The sequence below is a fragment of the Lactuca saligna genome, chromosome 5, assembly GCF_052625555.1.
Source record: "Lactuca saligna cultivar CGN05327 chromosome 5, ASM5262555v1, whole genome shotgun sequence".
NCBI lineage: Eukaryota > Viridiplantae > Streptophyta > Magnoliopsida > Asterales > Asteraceae > Lactuca > Lactuca saligna.
The window spans coordinates 232,434,427-232,450,075 of record NC_136421.1 but is presented as its reverse complement, the minus strand read 5'-3'; the positions used below and the strand labels follow the sequence as shown (position 1 = coordinate 232,450,075).

The window sequence follows — 15,649 nt, the reverse complement described above, 5'->3', positions numbered from 1 at the left end:
TTATTCTATTCAAAATAATTATTGTGTTATTATATGCATAAATATGGACCAATTAATTTTATTTATTTTAAGAAAGTGATTAATATATATTATTAAATTAAATATAATTGAAAAATATCATCTAAATTAGTTACAAGTGTATTTTAGTCAATTAATATATATTTAATAAAGGAAAATTGCATATTTTAAAGGATCATAGATTCTATTAATTTTAAAAATTCGATTTTACGAATTATAATTCTTTTAATTCGGATATTTGGCCATAATATGCTTATGAGTATATTCAAAAATAAAAATATTCTTGAACCATAAACAATAAAAATATTCTCGAACCTATATCTTGATCATGACTTTAAAAACTTCTTGTAGAATAACAAATTCTTGAACAATCAATTGAAGAATAAAAACAAAAAATACATTATTTTTTATAGAATACGGGTAACAATTGTTAAGAATCACAATTGAAGAATAAAAACTAAGAACGACACTAATACATTCTAAAAGAATAAGGTTGCTTATAATCACTTTCAATGTTGTGATCCGTTCTTCAAGAATCAACTTCTGTGAAAACAAAACCAAATTGTAGTTTAGATTCAAATAATGCATTAGCAAATGGAAAATAAAAAACTAAATTCCTTTGGAAAAATATGTGAACTTGTGAACCAAGAATTGTAGAACATGCATAAATCAGTGAGAAAATATCCATACTCCATTCCAACAGAGTTAGAATTCATGATTCCATTCCAATAGAATTGGAATTCGTGATTCCATTCCAATAGAATTGGAGTCTCACCAATATCATCCATTGAATCATCTATAGAAACAAACTAATTTTTATAAAATAGTGACACACTACCTTTGCTTTCAACAATTCATTGTGGACTCAAATTCCATCTTAGAAAAACCTCCGTTTAACAAATTATTAAGTTCAATGCTATTAAGGAACCACAAGTGAGGGTAATAGTTTTCCCTAGGATTTACATCAAACAAAACAAAAACCAGTGCATTCCCTACTTGATACAAAATATATGCCCCTAATACACATTCAATCCAATCCAAAGTAACTGGATCTTGTTGGCTACTACCAGGAAAAAATAACTAGTCATTTGAACTAGTAAAAAGGTAAAAAGTAAAAAACACATTCTTTTGCCTGGGCTCAGACCTAGATACAACTGGAATATCGATGTAGCTCTATCTCGCCTTATAAAGCATTCAACCAAATCCTTTCTTAATCCAGGCTAAAACAAAGTAATTCAAACATATCGAAGTTAGAATACAAAATTGATTTGAGATTTGAAGATGATTGATTGATTGATTGATCGAAGTACCTGTTTTAACGACATGGGGAATGTGATTAATCCGCATTATTCAGGTGTTCTAACGATTTGCTTTACAATATTTCTCCAGAATCTACAAACCGAAGCACAAGCAACAATATCTCTTCTAGCTGGCCATATTCTGCAAATTTAATGGAAATAAAGCAAAATTAAAGCTAGTGAATTTGGAGAAAAACCTCTTACGAGAGTAGGATACAAGATACGACTTCTCCAATTGATATCGTCTTCTAGGGTTTTAATTTCATTGGCTAATTCCATTTTGAGCATACTGAAATCTCCAATTGATTCCATCTTCCAGGATTTTAATTTCATCGGCTGATTCTCACAAATGTCTCCCAAATCTCGAAGAACAACCGTCACAAGTGAAATAGAGTTCGAGAATTTTTTCCAAGGATGGTTGGTTCATCAGAAACATTACTTGGATAAGCTTCGATTGAATTTACGAACTTCTGCTCATAGCTCTGATGATGAACATCTCCGTGATTTGATCGCTCGTGTTCTCTCGCCTTACCTGCAATACTACGAGGAGAAATCTCGAATCTCGAATCATGATGTTTCGTTAGTGTTCTCTCTATCGTGGTATTTTAGCAATGGAGAAACCTTAAATGAGAATGAAGATTGAAGAAAGAAGAAGATTGTGAAGAACAAGGTTTTTTAGCAATCGATGGAATTGGTGAGGCATTGTAAATCGAGGGGGTGGTCGGAAGTTTTTTTTATGGTGGAATAGGGTTTTTGATAGTGAACGGCCGTAGATAAGAATGAGAAGAAATTAGGTCAAAGTCTAAATAAATAACATGATTATAGGAAGTATTTGTGGAAGTTATTTATAAAATTACTTTATTACCCTTATTTATTTATTTAATTTTTTAATTTTTTATTTAATTTTGATTGACCCATATGTATACAATAACATAATAAATACTTTAAACACCTGAACTTATCTCTTTCTCTCTCTCTCTCTCTATATATATATATATATATATATATATATATATATATATATATATATATATATATATATATATATATATATATATATATATATATATATTGGGGTGAGATCAGTTGAAAACTCATAGTTTCCCGAGAACTAAAAGTGGAGCGTTGGATCAAAAGTAATTAATTCATTAAGGATATGATCGTCATCTTACTAATCTCATTTAATGTTTAATTTTTTTGTGTTATTTAATATATTAATATAAATGTCTAAAAATTTACATTATAAATAAAATTTTCATATTTTTTTAAAAATAATATTTTTTTTTTTGTTTTTTTAAGAAAAAAATACAGATTTTTTAATTTTTATAGAAAACAAGAATTTTTGAAAAAAAAAAACTGAAAATAATATTTTTTAAAAAAAACTGCTATTTAAAAAAAAAAAAAAAAACTGCAATTTTTTTAAAGAAAACTGTATATTTTTTTTCAAAAAAATACTGGAATTTTTTTTTTGAAAAACTGGAATTTTTTCAAAAAACTGCAACTTTTTTAAAGAAAGTTACAATTAAAAAAAACTGTATTTAAAAAAAACTGCATTTTTTTTAAAACAATAAATTTAGGTGCATATATGCATATTTTTTCAAATGAATATATGTATATTTCTTATATTATAATGTTCGTAAGTAAATCACAACAAATCTTATTTTTATTAATTAATCTATAAACATAATACCACAAGTATTTTATCTAATACAAAGTAAAATATAAAAAATTAAAAATGCTACAAATTTAAAAACGTTTTCATATCTTCGTATCAATATTTCCTTATTTTCTTCAATTTATCATTTTTACATATTCAATATCCACCATAATTTATTCCAAATCTACAAGAAAATTAAAAAAATTGATTAATATGTAAACACTCACAAAAATATATGTGTGATTTTCATGTGATTAACATATGAATCACATGCGATTCACATATGAATCACATGCGATTCACATATAAATCACATTTACATATGACACCATATGTAAATCACATGTGATACACATATGAATCATATGTGATTCACATGTGATTTACATGTGAATCACATGTGATTTACATGTGAATTACATGTGAATCAAATGTGATTTACATGTACATGTGAATCACATGTAATTTACATGTGAGTCACATATAATTCACATGTAAATATAAAATCTTTCTGGTACCTTGTAAAGTAATAAATAAAAGTATGTAGCTAGTGCCATTGAAGATAATAAAGTTCATTAAAACTCAAATAATTTTAACTCAAATAATTCAACTGGAAGATCAACAAGGAATTATATCAAATTTAACAAAAAAATCATGCACCGAAATAAGAAATTTAAAAAAGTTTAGTAAGATTGCCTTTTTGAGCTTGTAGAGGACAATGTAGAAGGAGGTGCAAAACCAAGCAAGACTGAAATGGCAGCAGCTACTTCTGGAAGGGACAATGATTTGGACTGCAGAAGCAACATATGAAAATAAGATTTATGAATATGATATTTCAAATTCCAACTATGCAAATAAGATTTCTTTCTTTTTGAACATATTGTCTTTTAGTTCAAACAAATACATGATAAATATACCAGATAAACTAATAAGCAAGACTTCATTGCTATGACAACATGTAAGTATGTACCAGTTGATCTATTGAAGTAAAAAGTTCCCATTTTATTTTGAAGAATTTTTTGTTAGTTACTTTAGAATTGTTTTACAAGTATATGAGGATGTTCTTTCCAACTTTTGCAAATGTAGTTAATGCTGCTTGAACTGTGACTTTTTGATAAAAAAAAAAAGTTTAAGAAACAAAGTTAGAACATCGTTTGATAAACCTTAATATTAAGAACAGTGAATACCCTTTCAAGTGGCTGCTAATCAATGATTCCAAAATCATGCATACGAACTTGTTAATAACCTTTATGGTCAAAAGAAATATAAAAAATCTTACTTGCTGCATTGTTGTAAACTTGTATCAGACCAAATTTGGAGGTTTTCTCAACTTCAATATACGATATAATATAACAATATATGGCATAATATTCGATCTCATTATTTACACATAATTCTGTAACACCGTAAAATTTAAAACAAATTTTTCACATTTTTAAACACACATTTCCAAACACATTTATCAAATAAACCCCATTGTATCATAACTTTGTTTCACAAATGTTTCCCAAGATCAAAATACATAAAAACCCATGAGTGTGTACGAATCATGTCGGCGCCTTCCCACGATCATCACTGGTACCTGAAACACATAACACATAACATTGTAAGCATAAAGCTTAGTGAGTTCCCCAAAATACCATACATAACACATACTAGCCACTCGAGGCTATAACTCTGTGGGCCCGTGGGCCCTAACTCTGTGGACCCTCTGGTCCTAACTTTGTGAACCTTCCGGTTCTAACTCTGATATACTCTGATATACACATGACATAAACCACATAGAAATAATGCAGTGCAACACATCACATAATAGCATACAATAACTCTGTCACATAACTCTACTTATCACTCAAGGTAAAGTATAATGAGAAGACTCACCTCATATGTCTCGGTAAATCTCTGACTCGGTCGAAATACACTCTAGCCTCCACCTAATCACATAAAGTAATACTCTCATAAATATAACTCTCAGTACTAGACTCAACCCTCTCTAGGCACCCTCAGAAGGGTAAAAGACCATTTTACCCCTCCTTTGGCTTAGAGGCCCTCATTGTTGACCAAACCCTAAAAGTCAACCAAAGTCAAAGGTCAACTTTGACCCGACTCGTCGAGTGCACTTGGGCAACTCGGCGAGTCTACATGTGTCCACTAACTCTTTAGTCCCGTTTGACGTGTCGAGTCCTTCCCTTTACTCAACGAGTCCCCAGTCATGAATCGCGGGGCCACCCCAACTCAACTCGCCGAGTCTCTAAAACAACTCGGCGAGTCCATGCCATGCACAAACTCCATTGACCTCCTGAGGTCAGATCTGTTCCTCTAATCCATAGATCTGGCCTTCCTAAGCATAATAATCACGTAAAGTCCAGACCTTGACACTCATATATCATCTAGATGGTCTCATTTGGTGATTTAGCTCCAAAAATGACATTCTAAGCTCATAACTCCCAAAGTAACAAATAAAGCTCCAAGGGTTAAGGTCTCTGGACCTTTTTGAGTCCAGATCCAAAGCATAAACTCGAGAAGGGACCAATTCCTCCACATAACCATCCTCAAAAGAGGTCAGAAAACCCTAACTCTAAGAATCAACACCAAAACTGAAGAAGGTCCGAATAAATACCTCAAGATGATGTCTCTGGACTCTGAAACCACTAGAATCGCACATCCTTCAATCTCCTCTTGCTCTTGATCACCTTCTTCTTGCTAAACCAAAGATAGAAAGATCAAATATAGCTTCTCCTTCCTCCCAAACGATTTAGCTCACTTAGGGTTCTCTTAAGGGACTGGTAGCCGCAATGGGAGACTATGAGTGCCCTTAAATAGGCTCCAAACCCGGGGGATTAGGGTTTCATTAAACAGCGTGGACTCGCCGAGTCCAGTCGCGAACCCGGATGATAATCCGCGACCCTACTCGGTGAGTCTAAGCATCAACTCGCCGAGTTCCTTCACAAACTCCAAAAATAAAATATTAGAATAATGTACTTGGGAATCCAGATGTTACAATTTTCCACACTAGAATCAGACTTCGCCCTCGAAGTCTCACTCTGCAAACAACTCTGGATGCTGCTCACGCATCTCACGCTCCGACTCCCAAGTCAGCTCTGACCCTTTCCTATGTTGCCACTGCACTCGCACCAGAGGCACTTGCTTGTTCCTTAGAACCTTTACCTTCCGATGTCTAATTGCCACCAGTCTCTCAACATAGTTCAGGCCCACATCCACCTGAATATCTTCTAATGGTACCACTGCTGACTCGTCGGTTATACAATTTCTCAACTGCGACACGTGAAAAGTGTCTTGAATCTGACCCAACTCCGCAGGTAGCTCCAAACGGTAGGCTACCCTGCCTACTCTCGCGATCACCCTGAAGGGTCCAATATACTGAGGCCCCAACTTGCCCGTCTTCCTGAATCGGATCACTCCTTTCCAAGGAGAGACCTTCAGGAGCACAAAGTCACCAACCTGAAACTCGAGCTCGGACCGATGCCTGTCCGCATAACTCTTCTGACGACTCTGAGCGGTCAACAACCTCTTTCTGACCTGTTGTATCTGCTCAGTTGTCTGAAGCACAATCTCCATACTACCCATTACATGTTGTCCCACCTCTCCCCAACAAATGGGGGTCTGACACCTCCTTCCATACAACAACTCAAAGGGTGGCATACCAATGCTCGAATGATGGTTGTTGTTGTAGGAAAACTCTACCAAAGGCAAATATGTGTCCCAACTACCGTCGAAATCCAACACACATGCTCGGAGCATGTCCTTGAGCGTCTGGATCGTTCGCTCGGTCTGCCCGTCAGTCTGTGGGTGGTATGCGGTACTAAAATGCAGCCTCGTACCCAATTCTTCATGAAATTTCTTCCAGAACCTGGAAGTGAAACGCACATCTCGATCTGAGACAATCGAGATCGGCACTCCATGCTGCGATACCACCTCCCTCACATATATCTCTACCAACTTCTCTGCGGAAGAGCTCTTACTGATAGCAAGGAAATGAGCGCTCTTCGTCAACCGGTCTACAATCACCCAAATTGCATTGATTCCCATTGCGGTCCTTGGAAATTTGGTGATAAAGTCCATAGTAATATGTTCCCACTTTCACTAGGGAACCTCTAACGACTGCAACTTACCATGCGGTCTCTGGTGCTCGGCTTAACCCGACGACAGGTTAGGCACCTCTCAACGAACCACGCAACGTCCCTCTTCAAACAGGGCCACCAATACTCCCTCTTTAGGTCCAAATACATCTTAGTGGCCTCAGGATGTATCGATAACTTCGATCGATGTGCCTCTTCCATCAAAATGGTACGCGTTCCGCCCACAAACGGTACCCAAATCCGACCCTGAAATGTCATAAGTCCCCAGCTATCGGTAACGAACTCCGATACCTGCCCAATAACTCGCTCGCTCTTTTGGTTTTCTGGTCTCACAGCCTCAGCCTGGGCCCCTCGAATGGTGTCCAACACCGGAGTCATCACTGTCAATCTCAAAAAAACGTCTCGCATTGGGACTCTCTCCGACCTACGGCTCAGGCCATCGACTACCACGCTAGCCTTACCCAGGTGGTACAGGATCTCACAATCATAATCCTTTACCACATCCAACCATCTCCTCTTCCGCATGTTCAGGTTGCGCTGATCCATCAAGTACTTCAGGCTCTTGCGATCCGTGTATACGGTACACCGGACCCCATACAGATAGTGACACTAGATCTTGAGGGCGAACACCACTGCCCCCAACTCTAAATCATGGGTGGGATACCTTTCCTCAAGAGGCTTCAACTGCCTTGATGCATATGGTATCACATGCCCCCTCTGCATGAGCACTGCTCCCAACCCTAATATCGACGCTTCACAATACACCACAAAATCCTCTATTCCCTCCAGAAGGGCTAACATCGGGGCTTCGCATAATCTCTGGCGAAGTGCCTCGAAGGAGGCTTGCTACTCTGGGCCCCATGAAAAAGCTACACCCTTCCGAGTCAACTTGGTGAGTGGCACGATGATCTTGGAGAAATCCCTGATAAATCTCCGATAATAGCCTGTCAATCCTAGGAAACTCCTGATCTCTGTAGGTGACCTCGGCACCTCCTAACTCATCACTGCCTCAATCTTGGCCGGATCGACCAATATCCCTTTCTGGTTAACGAGATGCCCTAGGAAATGGACCTCTCGTAACAAAAAATCACACTTGGAGAATTTGGCGTAAAGCCTCTCCGTTCTCAAAACTCCGAGGATCTCTCTCATATGTTCCTCATGTTGTTCTTTGGATCTCAAATACACCAATATGTCGTCAATGAACATGATCACCGAGCGATCCAACATCGGCCTACATACTCTGTTCATGAGGTTTATGAACACCGCCGGTGCGTTGGTGAGCCCGAAAGGCATCACCACGAACTCGTAATGCCCGTAACGAGTCCTGAACGTTGTCTTCTGGATGTCCTCATCTCGCACTCTCACCTGATGATATCCCGACCTCAAATCGATCTTGGAGAACCAAGATGCTCCCTGTAATTGATCGAACAAATCGTCGATCCTCGACAACGGGTAACAGTTCTTGACTATCAGCTTGTTCAATTCCCTGTAATCAATGCACATTCGGTGTGACCCATCCTTTTTCTTAACAAAAAGGATTGGTGCTCCGCATGGCGAACTGCTCGGCCGAATAAACCCCTTCCCCAACAGCTCCTGAAGCTGCGAGGATAACTCCTGCATCTCCGGAGGCGGAAGGCGATAAGGTGACTTGGAGATAGGCGCTACTCTCGGAACCAAATCAATGCTGAACTCAACCTGCCTCTTGGGAGGCACACCTGGTAACTCTTCCAGAAATACGTCCGGGACCTCACGCACTATCGGAACCTCATCAACTGACATAACCCCCCACTAGGATCTCGTATGGTCACCAGCTGTCTCTCGCAGTCGATAACCACTCCAAACTTGCTCAACCAGTCCATACCCACGATGACACAGACATCTCCCATCTCAATAGGGACTAGATCAATTGGAAACTCGACGCCGAAAAATACCGAGTACACAATAAGGATTTGGTGACTTTGTGAATAATCATTACAAGAGGAACATTGCATAAAAGTTTAAAAATCTAACAGATTTTTTGGTAAATGATAGGAATCGGGGATTCTCACATTTACAATAAGGATTTGGGATTGTGAAATGAGCATCATTGGAATCATGTTCAATTGATCTACATCACAATGTAAGGATCATAGACAAACATAGTGTGCATACTTGGAATATGGCATAACTATTGTTTAGAAAACCAAAGTGTACATGCTAGGAGCATGGGACGACTGTTGTTTTTATTCAAGTCTTAAGTTGATTGTTTAAAACATTATACAATGAATAATGTGTAATCAATATGGTGATAAATAAAAGGTGGTTCTATTTATATTCAAAAGGGTTCTGAGACCATATTGGATTCGATTATTATTGTGTTTCATTTTGCATGTTTTGACTTCCAAAATAGCTAGGTTATCCTTTCCGAATGACTAAGTTATTTAAACACTCCACAGTCGTTCATATGTTGGAAGTAGGTATGAATCAAGACTGTCATGAATCGGGTTTGTAGATGGCTAAATGGGTTTAGTCATAGCAATGGTTGCTACAACATTCATGAGTGCTCATAAGTTATGAGTATTGGAATAAACCCACGCTCAGTTGTATCACTTCATGGAATTTATCTCGAGTGATCGTGAGACGGTAATATCATATAAATCTTCAAACCTAGAAATATGAGTTGTTACCTATGAGTTGGTTGTGCATTGATTGCACATAAACGCATCAGTAACTTGATGTTATAAAACGTGCCTTTGTGTATAATTCAACAAGTAGTAGAACAAGTATATGAGTCGAAGTTTATCTATTCCTTCTAGAAATAGAAGCGATATCTGGGCCCCTTGATGATTTTGTTGTGACCTATGTACCGGCCGGTCAGAACTAAATTGATGTGTTCGATTAAATTCTTTGTCAAACAAATCGAAAATCGAGAAACAAACTGCTGGAAAATAAGTACGACGTTGTTCCATGTATTTTTCCGACTGATATCATGAGAACAGAGGATTATATGATCACTTATCTAAAATGGCTCTTCATAGTTCAACAGAGTTTTCGAGAGCTACGATTGCTGGTTGGTTCCTGAAGTAACATACGCAAATATAGTTATTAGACTTATCCAAGTGGGAGTCTGTTGGATAAGGTGTCTAAGTCCATAACTTATTTGGTATATACTTGACCCGACCCGGCATGGTCCATTTGGGTTGCATTTCATCCGAACTATTTATGGATAATTTTATGAGAGTTATACACATATGTCTATTAATATATTGTAAGTTATAATATATTAATATGAAGTTATTTAATTAATGTTAGTCTTAAATTAATTATGAATTAATTTAGAGATTAAAAGGAAGACTAATTAAATTGTGGGCTATTATATTTTGTATAGTGTGGGCTAATATTCATTTGTTAATGGGCTAAGCTAATATGGAAGTCCATGGATGATCCATGGAGCTTTTAACCCATGGATCCTTGGAAAGGAAAAGACATGGGTTATTAGGGTTTCACCCTAACCAAGCACGCTATATAAGCATGCTTATGTTGCATGAAATAGCCACTAGTGAAACTAGTGTAACTAGAGTATGTGTGTTTGTGTGTGATCGATTTTATAGTGTGTATACACTCTCTCAAAGTTTTCCAAGAGTTTGTGGTGATTTGTGATTCCATTTGAGGCATTCACACTATTGCTGCTTGGCCCTCAAACTCCTTAGGAATTAAACTCCTCATCAAAAGGTATGTAATCTCATCTAATTCTTTTATGTTTAAAAGTACCCCATGCCATGTTATATAGGTTATGAACCTTGGAAAAATTATTATTTTGCATGTATTTAGACAAACATAGATCCAATGTTTATTAGGGTTGCATGCACTCTTAGGAAGTGTTAGATTGCTCAAAACCCAACAGTGGTATCAGAGCCTAGGCTTGCTTGTTTGATACTTGATGCAAATTGCTGAAAATCAAAGTTTATGTGCTGTCTGCACAGCAGACTCGCCGAGTCCATGAAGGGACTCGACGAGTCCAAGATAAAATTCATCCAACTCGACGAGTTGGTTCATGCACTCGACGAGTTGGACCCCCAGACAGCATATCTTCGAGTTTTGGTGCTGGAATTGGTCTAGAATCATTACCTTAAACTGTTTTGGACTCATAAAACCTGTTTTTGATGTGGTAATGATGATGGTGGACCAATTTCAAAGTTATAATAAAAAATTCAAGTTTATATGTGTTCATATGATTCTTGAAATTGTTGATGTGGATGTTCATGTTCTTATGAGTTTTGTTAGATCATAGGAATTATTTGCAAATTGTTTGTTAGTTAATTCTTGATCTTAATGTGTTTTAATGGAATTCATAATTTGTCCTTAAGATATGGAATTCCAAAAGTTTTTTGTATTAAATGTTTTTTTAAGAAATCATAAGTTACATTTTTGAAGAGTTTTTCTAATAAATGCTTTTATGGACTTCATAACTTGTCCTCAAGTTATGGATTTCCAAGAGACTCTTCATTAAAAGTATTAAACACTTAATTAAAACTCATAAGTTATGAATATCCAAAAGTTTATGAATTGTTCAAAATTTGCCCTCAAGTTTTGGAATTTGGAAAAGTTTCACACACTTTAATAAACTTTAAGTCCAACACTTAGAATTTTAAAAGTTAAAATTCAACACTTATACTATTTATAACATTAATGGTTAATTATACGTATATGTATAAGAAAAGGTCATTTTACCGTTAGTAGGCCTCATTCACGAAGCCGGTCTATAAGGTGGGTATAAGGTTGTTGCCTATAAAATGGCGACTTAATGGGTGTCCACTCTCACCCACCGCTTGCTTGATCGGTGGAGGGTCGTTAGCCGAACGGGTAGTACAATGACTTTAAATTCTCACTAAAAGTATAATGATTATTATAAAGTAACTAAATATTTTTTATTTAATTCCCAATCTTAGTTACTTTAGAAAAAATGTGAATTTGGTGCTAGCCCATGGAATTCACACTTTGTACCTTACCAAGTCGTTGGTGGAGCGTGTGTGGTTAACCGGCACACTAACTTGGACTAGTAAGGACCACAAAGGGTGACTTAATGTTTGTCATAGATCAATGGAGCGTGTGTGGTTAACCGGCACGTTGATTAGGTGATAATATTAAGGGTACCAAGTGAATTGGTATGGTTATTCACACATTGTTTTGTGATCCTCGGCATCCCAGTCACAAAATTTGAGAGGGCACACTCGAGATTGAAACATGCCATTGAAAAGTTCAATGAATCTCAAAAGATCTAGGAATTTCAAATCCAATTAAAACCTAATAAATTATTTCGTTTTTCATGGTGGAAATTGGTGAATCGTCTTCGCCTACCTTCAAATATTTTATAGCTTGGATTACGGCATCCCTCTTCCAAGTTATAAAATATTGTGTTGGGTCCTAGCCTTAATATTTCATATTGGGTGTTATATTAAGGACTTTGAATCAACTAACTTGATTTTCTCCCATTATAGATGTCTGGTTCGGACAACTATGATCTTCCCAAATCTCTTGAAGATGGTGTCCCTCAACATCATGCTTCACTTCCTCCACATCCTCCAATTATTCTCCCTCACCCACAAGTTCTTGAAAACTTTAAAGTCACTCAATCCCTATTGGCAAGCATAGTCTATGTGTGCTCACATCTTGGAGATAAAGTCGCATATTGACAAGCCGGGAGAGTTGGGTGTCAAAGTCTTGTGAAAGTTGGATGTTTAATCACTTTCTTAGTAACATAGTGAGTCTCTTTGGGACTACTATGAGACAGACTATGACATGAACATTAATGATGTTATCTATTTGCTTGGTGTTGTGGAATCAGCAATGATTTGGAACACCAGTAAAGCAAATTTTATTAGAAGATCAACTTCCCAAACCTTAAATGGACATTGGCAATGGTAGCATTGGATATCTAGAAAAGCATTTCTCTTCCCAATGGAAATGGATCGGCCATAGTCAACTCGGTTGACCAAATGGTAAAGAGAAAGGCTAAGTCTGAGATAGTCTCATATGCCATTACCAAAGGGTCTATATGTTTTATTGCCAAAGGGAGGAACACTGATTGCGAAGCTGCCATATTTACCTGAAAGCTCATAAGATTGATCAAGTCAAAAAGTTTGACTCTACTTCAGTTAAAGTCCACTGACTAACTCTATTAAGTTTCTATTTGGAGATTCTTATTACATAATGTGAATGGGTCACATGCTGATGTTTTAAGAATCAAAGAAAAGATAGGAAGCTTAAAGTAAGTATATGTTGATTTTGATTGCGAAGATGGGTTTCAATCACATGGTTCGGTGATCAAAATTTTGAGCTGTTGCTTGAGAGTTATAATATATTGCTTATGAATAAATAACAACAAGGTTTTCATGTGGATTGTAAGGATAAGTTTTTCCGCAAAGTTTTAAAATAAAAGAAAAAAAAGGGTTTTAATTTTATTTATTTTAAAAATATCCTTACAATGGCATCTATGGAAAATTGTTGCTTATATGTTTCCAGTAATAGCAATATTGGAAAGTGGATTCTTTCATTTGTGGTAGTGTCTGAATTTACCAAATGAAGAAAGTTTTTCATCACCCAAGTTTAAATTGGATAGAAACTTGGAATCATACAAGTAGTATTGTATGATGAATGAGAATTTTCATCTTTGAAAATTAAGACTAATTCTTTGATCACATGTATATGTCAGTCAATTGAAGGACTAAGGAATTAGGTACACTGGGTGTGCGCTGGTCAAGGTCCACCACAAATATTGATTTGTCATGATTTACTAAAGATTAGTAAATATGATTATACTTATAAGGTTAAGTATAATTCTGTAACATTGGAAAGGATACAATGTATGACAAAACAAATGAGAAGAATCAACTTAGGCAAAAAGATAAAAGTTTCTCAAATCTAAAAGGATGGAAGAGTACTTTAGTATCATATTTCATGATCATCTTAATGATTATGAAACCATATCACAAATTCATACTCTAAGGACGTTTTAGTGCATTGTTATGGCTAAGAAGAGAGGTCATGAATTGTTGGATTGGTTAAAATCAAGAAGATGAGTCATACTTCGTTCCAAAACAATTCTTAGAGTCACACTCCAAGATTGTAACCTTGAGTGACATAAAGGAAGATTTATTAACACTAGTCAAATGTAAGAGTAAAATGTTTTCTACTCTTGTAAATTTGAGATTGGTAAGTTGTGATCTCTTGGATGAGACAAAGACCAACTAGGACCAATTGTGTGAAGTGTTAGTCTTGATAAGAATCCGCACTATCCCTTGAATATTTGTTTTGTCAAGGAAGGGTTCTTGACTAGGGAAACTTATATGTCGAGGGGACAGTGGGAGCCTTAAAGATCCTGAAAGAGTTTCAAGATTTAATCAAGAGTAAGACCTGTAATTTATCACTAGCACACGACTTAAGGTTTGCAACCTATCGTGTTGACATAATTCTTATTTCTGTACCTACTTCAAATAAGTTGAATTTGCATGCGAGTTATCAGAGTTCAACTTGGTAGCATTGGTGGGCCTTGTGCTACCAAGGTGACAAGAAACTAAGATTGAACAAGTTTAATCCATGTAAGGCTGAATTTGTCACTAACCTTATCTTGTGATTATGGTTTTGACAAATTCACATGGATAGGAACTCATACACTATAAAATCTAAGTGTCATAAGGTTTCTCTCTGATTCATGAAAATGATGGTGAGGAAACGCTTTCACTAAGTAGATTTTACGTAGATATCAATTGTGTTATTTGCATTTTCAAAAGTCATTAGTGGAGCGCGTGTGGTTAACCGGCACACTAACATGGACTTGTGAGAAATGTCAAATGCCTAAGCAATTGAGACTATGATTACGGCATCCCTTTTCATAGTTCTGAAAATTGTTTAGACACACATGTGAGCTATCTAAGAAAGGGTGTATGAATCTAAATTTTAGAAGTCCAACCGATTTCTGAATACATGTAAAAGCTAGTGGGAGCATAAGTGTTATGCTAATAATCATCATGTTAGTGGGAGCATGATAATTATGATTAGTATTGCAAGCTAGCAATGTTAATTATAGAAAAACAAAAGTTTCAATTCGTGAAGTTGCAGGGGTTGAAAAGGTCGTTTTGCTATAATTAAGGGAGAGGAAATTATACTTCATTTCAATTCTAAAGCTTAGATTGAGATTTTAATCATCTTTAGTCAAGGACATATATGTGAATTTTATGTCTGAATGGTTCGACTTAAGGAAATTCTATATATATTGCGTTCTCAAAATTCAATTATGACTATGGCATCCCTCTTCATAGTTAAATTTTGAAAACATGGCAAATAAAAAATATTGTAGCAAAAGACTGGTCTAGTATCATGTCTTTATGTCAAACATCATGAATCGTGTCCTATATGCTTCGGATATTGGATCGATTGCATGTGCTATAATATTCATCTTTTCTAAGGCATTGAGAAGGGAAAAGTCTAGAACTGGATATGACTAAAGTGATTAAGCAATTATCGAGGACAATCTGAGGTTTGCCAAAGATTGGTTGCTCAAGGACATTTGGAAGTATAGTGTTAATTTTAGCAGGACC

General features: G+C 36.0%; 1 long non-coding RNA gene across 3 annotated transcripts; it reads right to left on the bottom strand.

The window, feature by feature from the left end:
• Positions 1-347: 347 nt before the first annotated feature.
• LOC145046166 (uncharacterized) lies at positions 348-2,111 on the bottom strand. Of its 3 annotated transcripts, none has more exons than XR_013681974.1 (3): positions 1,329-2,107; positions 1,163-1,238; positions 348-561 (listed from the first exon to the last, which is right to left on the bottom strand). It is a non-coding gene; the product is annotated as an uncharacterized LOC145046166 (long non-coding RNA). The 3 variants fall into 3 exon arrangements; XR_013681975.1 differs by lacking the exon at positions 348-561 and having other exon boundaries at positions 896-1,238; positions 1,329-1,458; positions 1,544-2,106; XR_013681973.1 differs by lacking the exon at positions 348-561 and having other exon boundaries at positions 896-1,238; positions 1,329-2,111.
• Between the last annotated feature and the right edge of the window lie 13,538 nt (positions 2,112-15,649).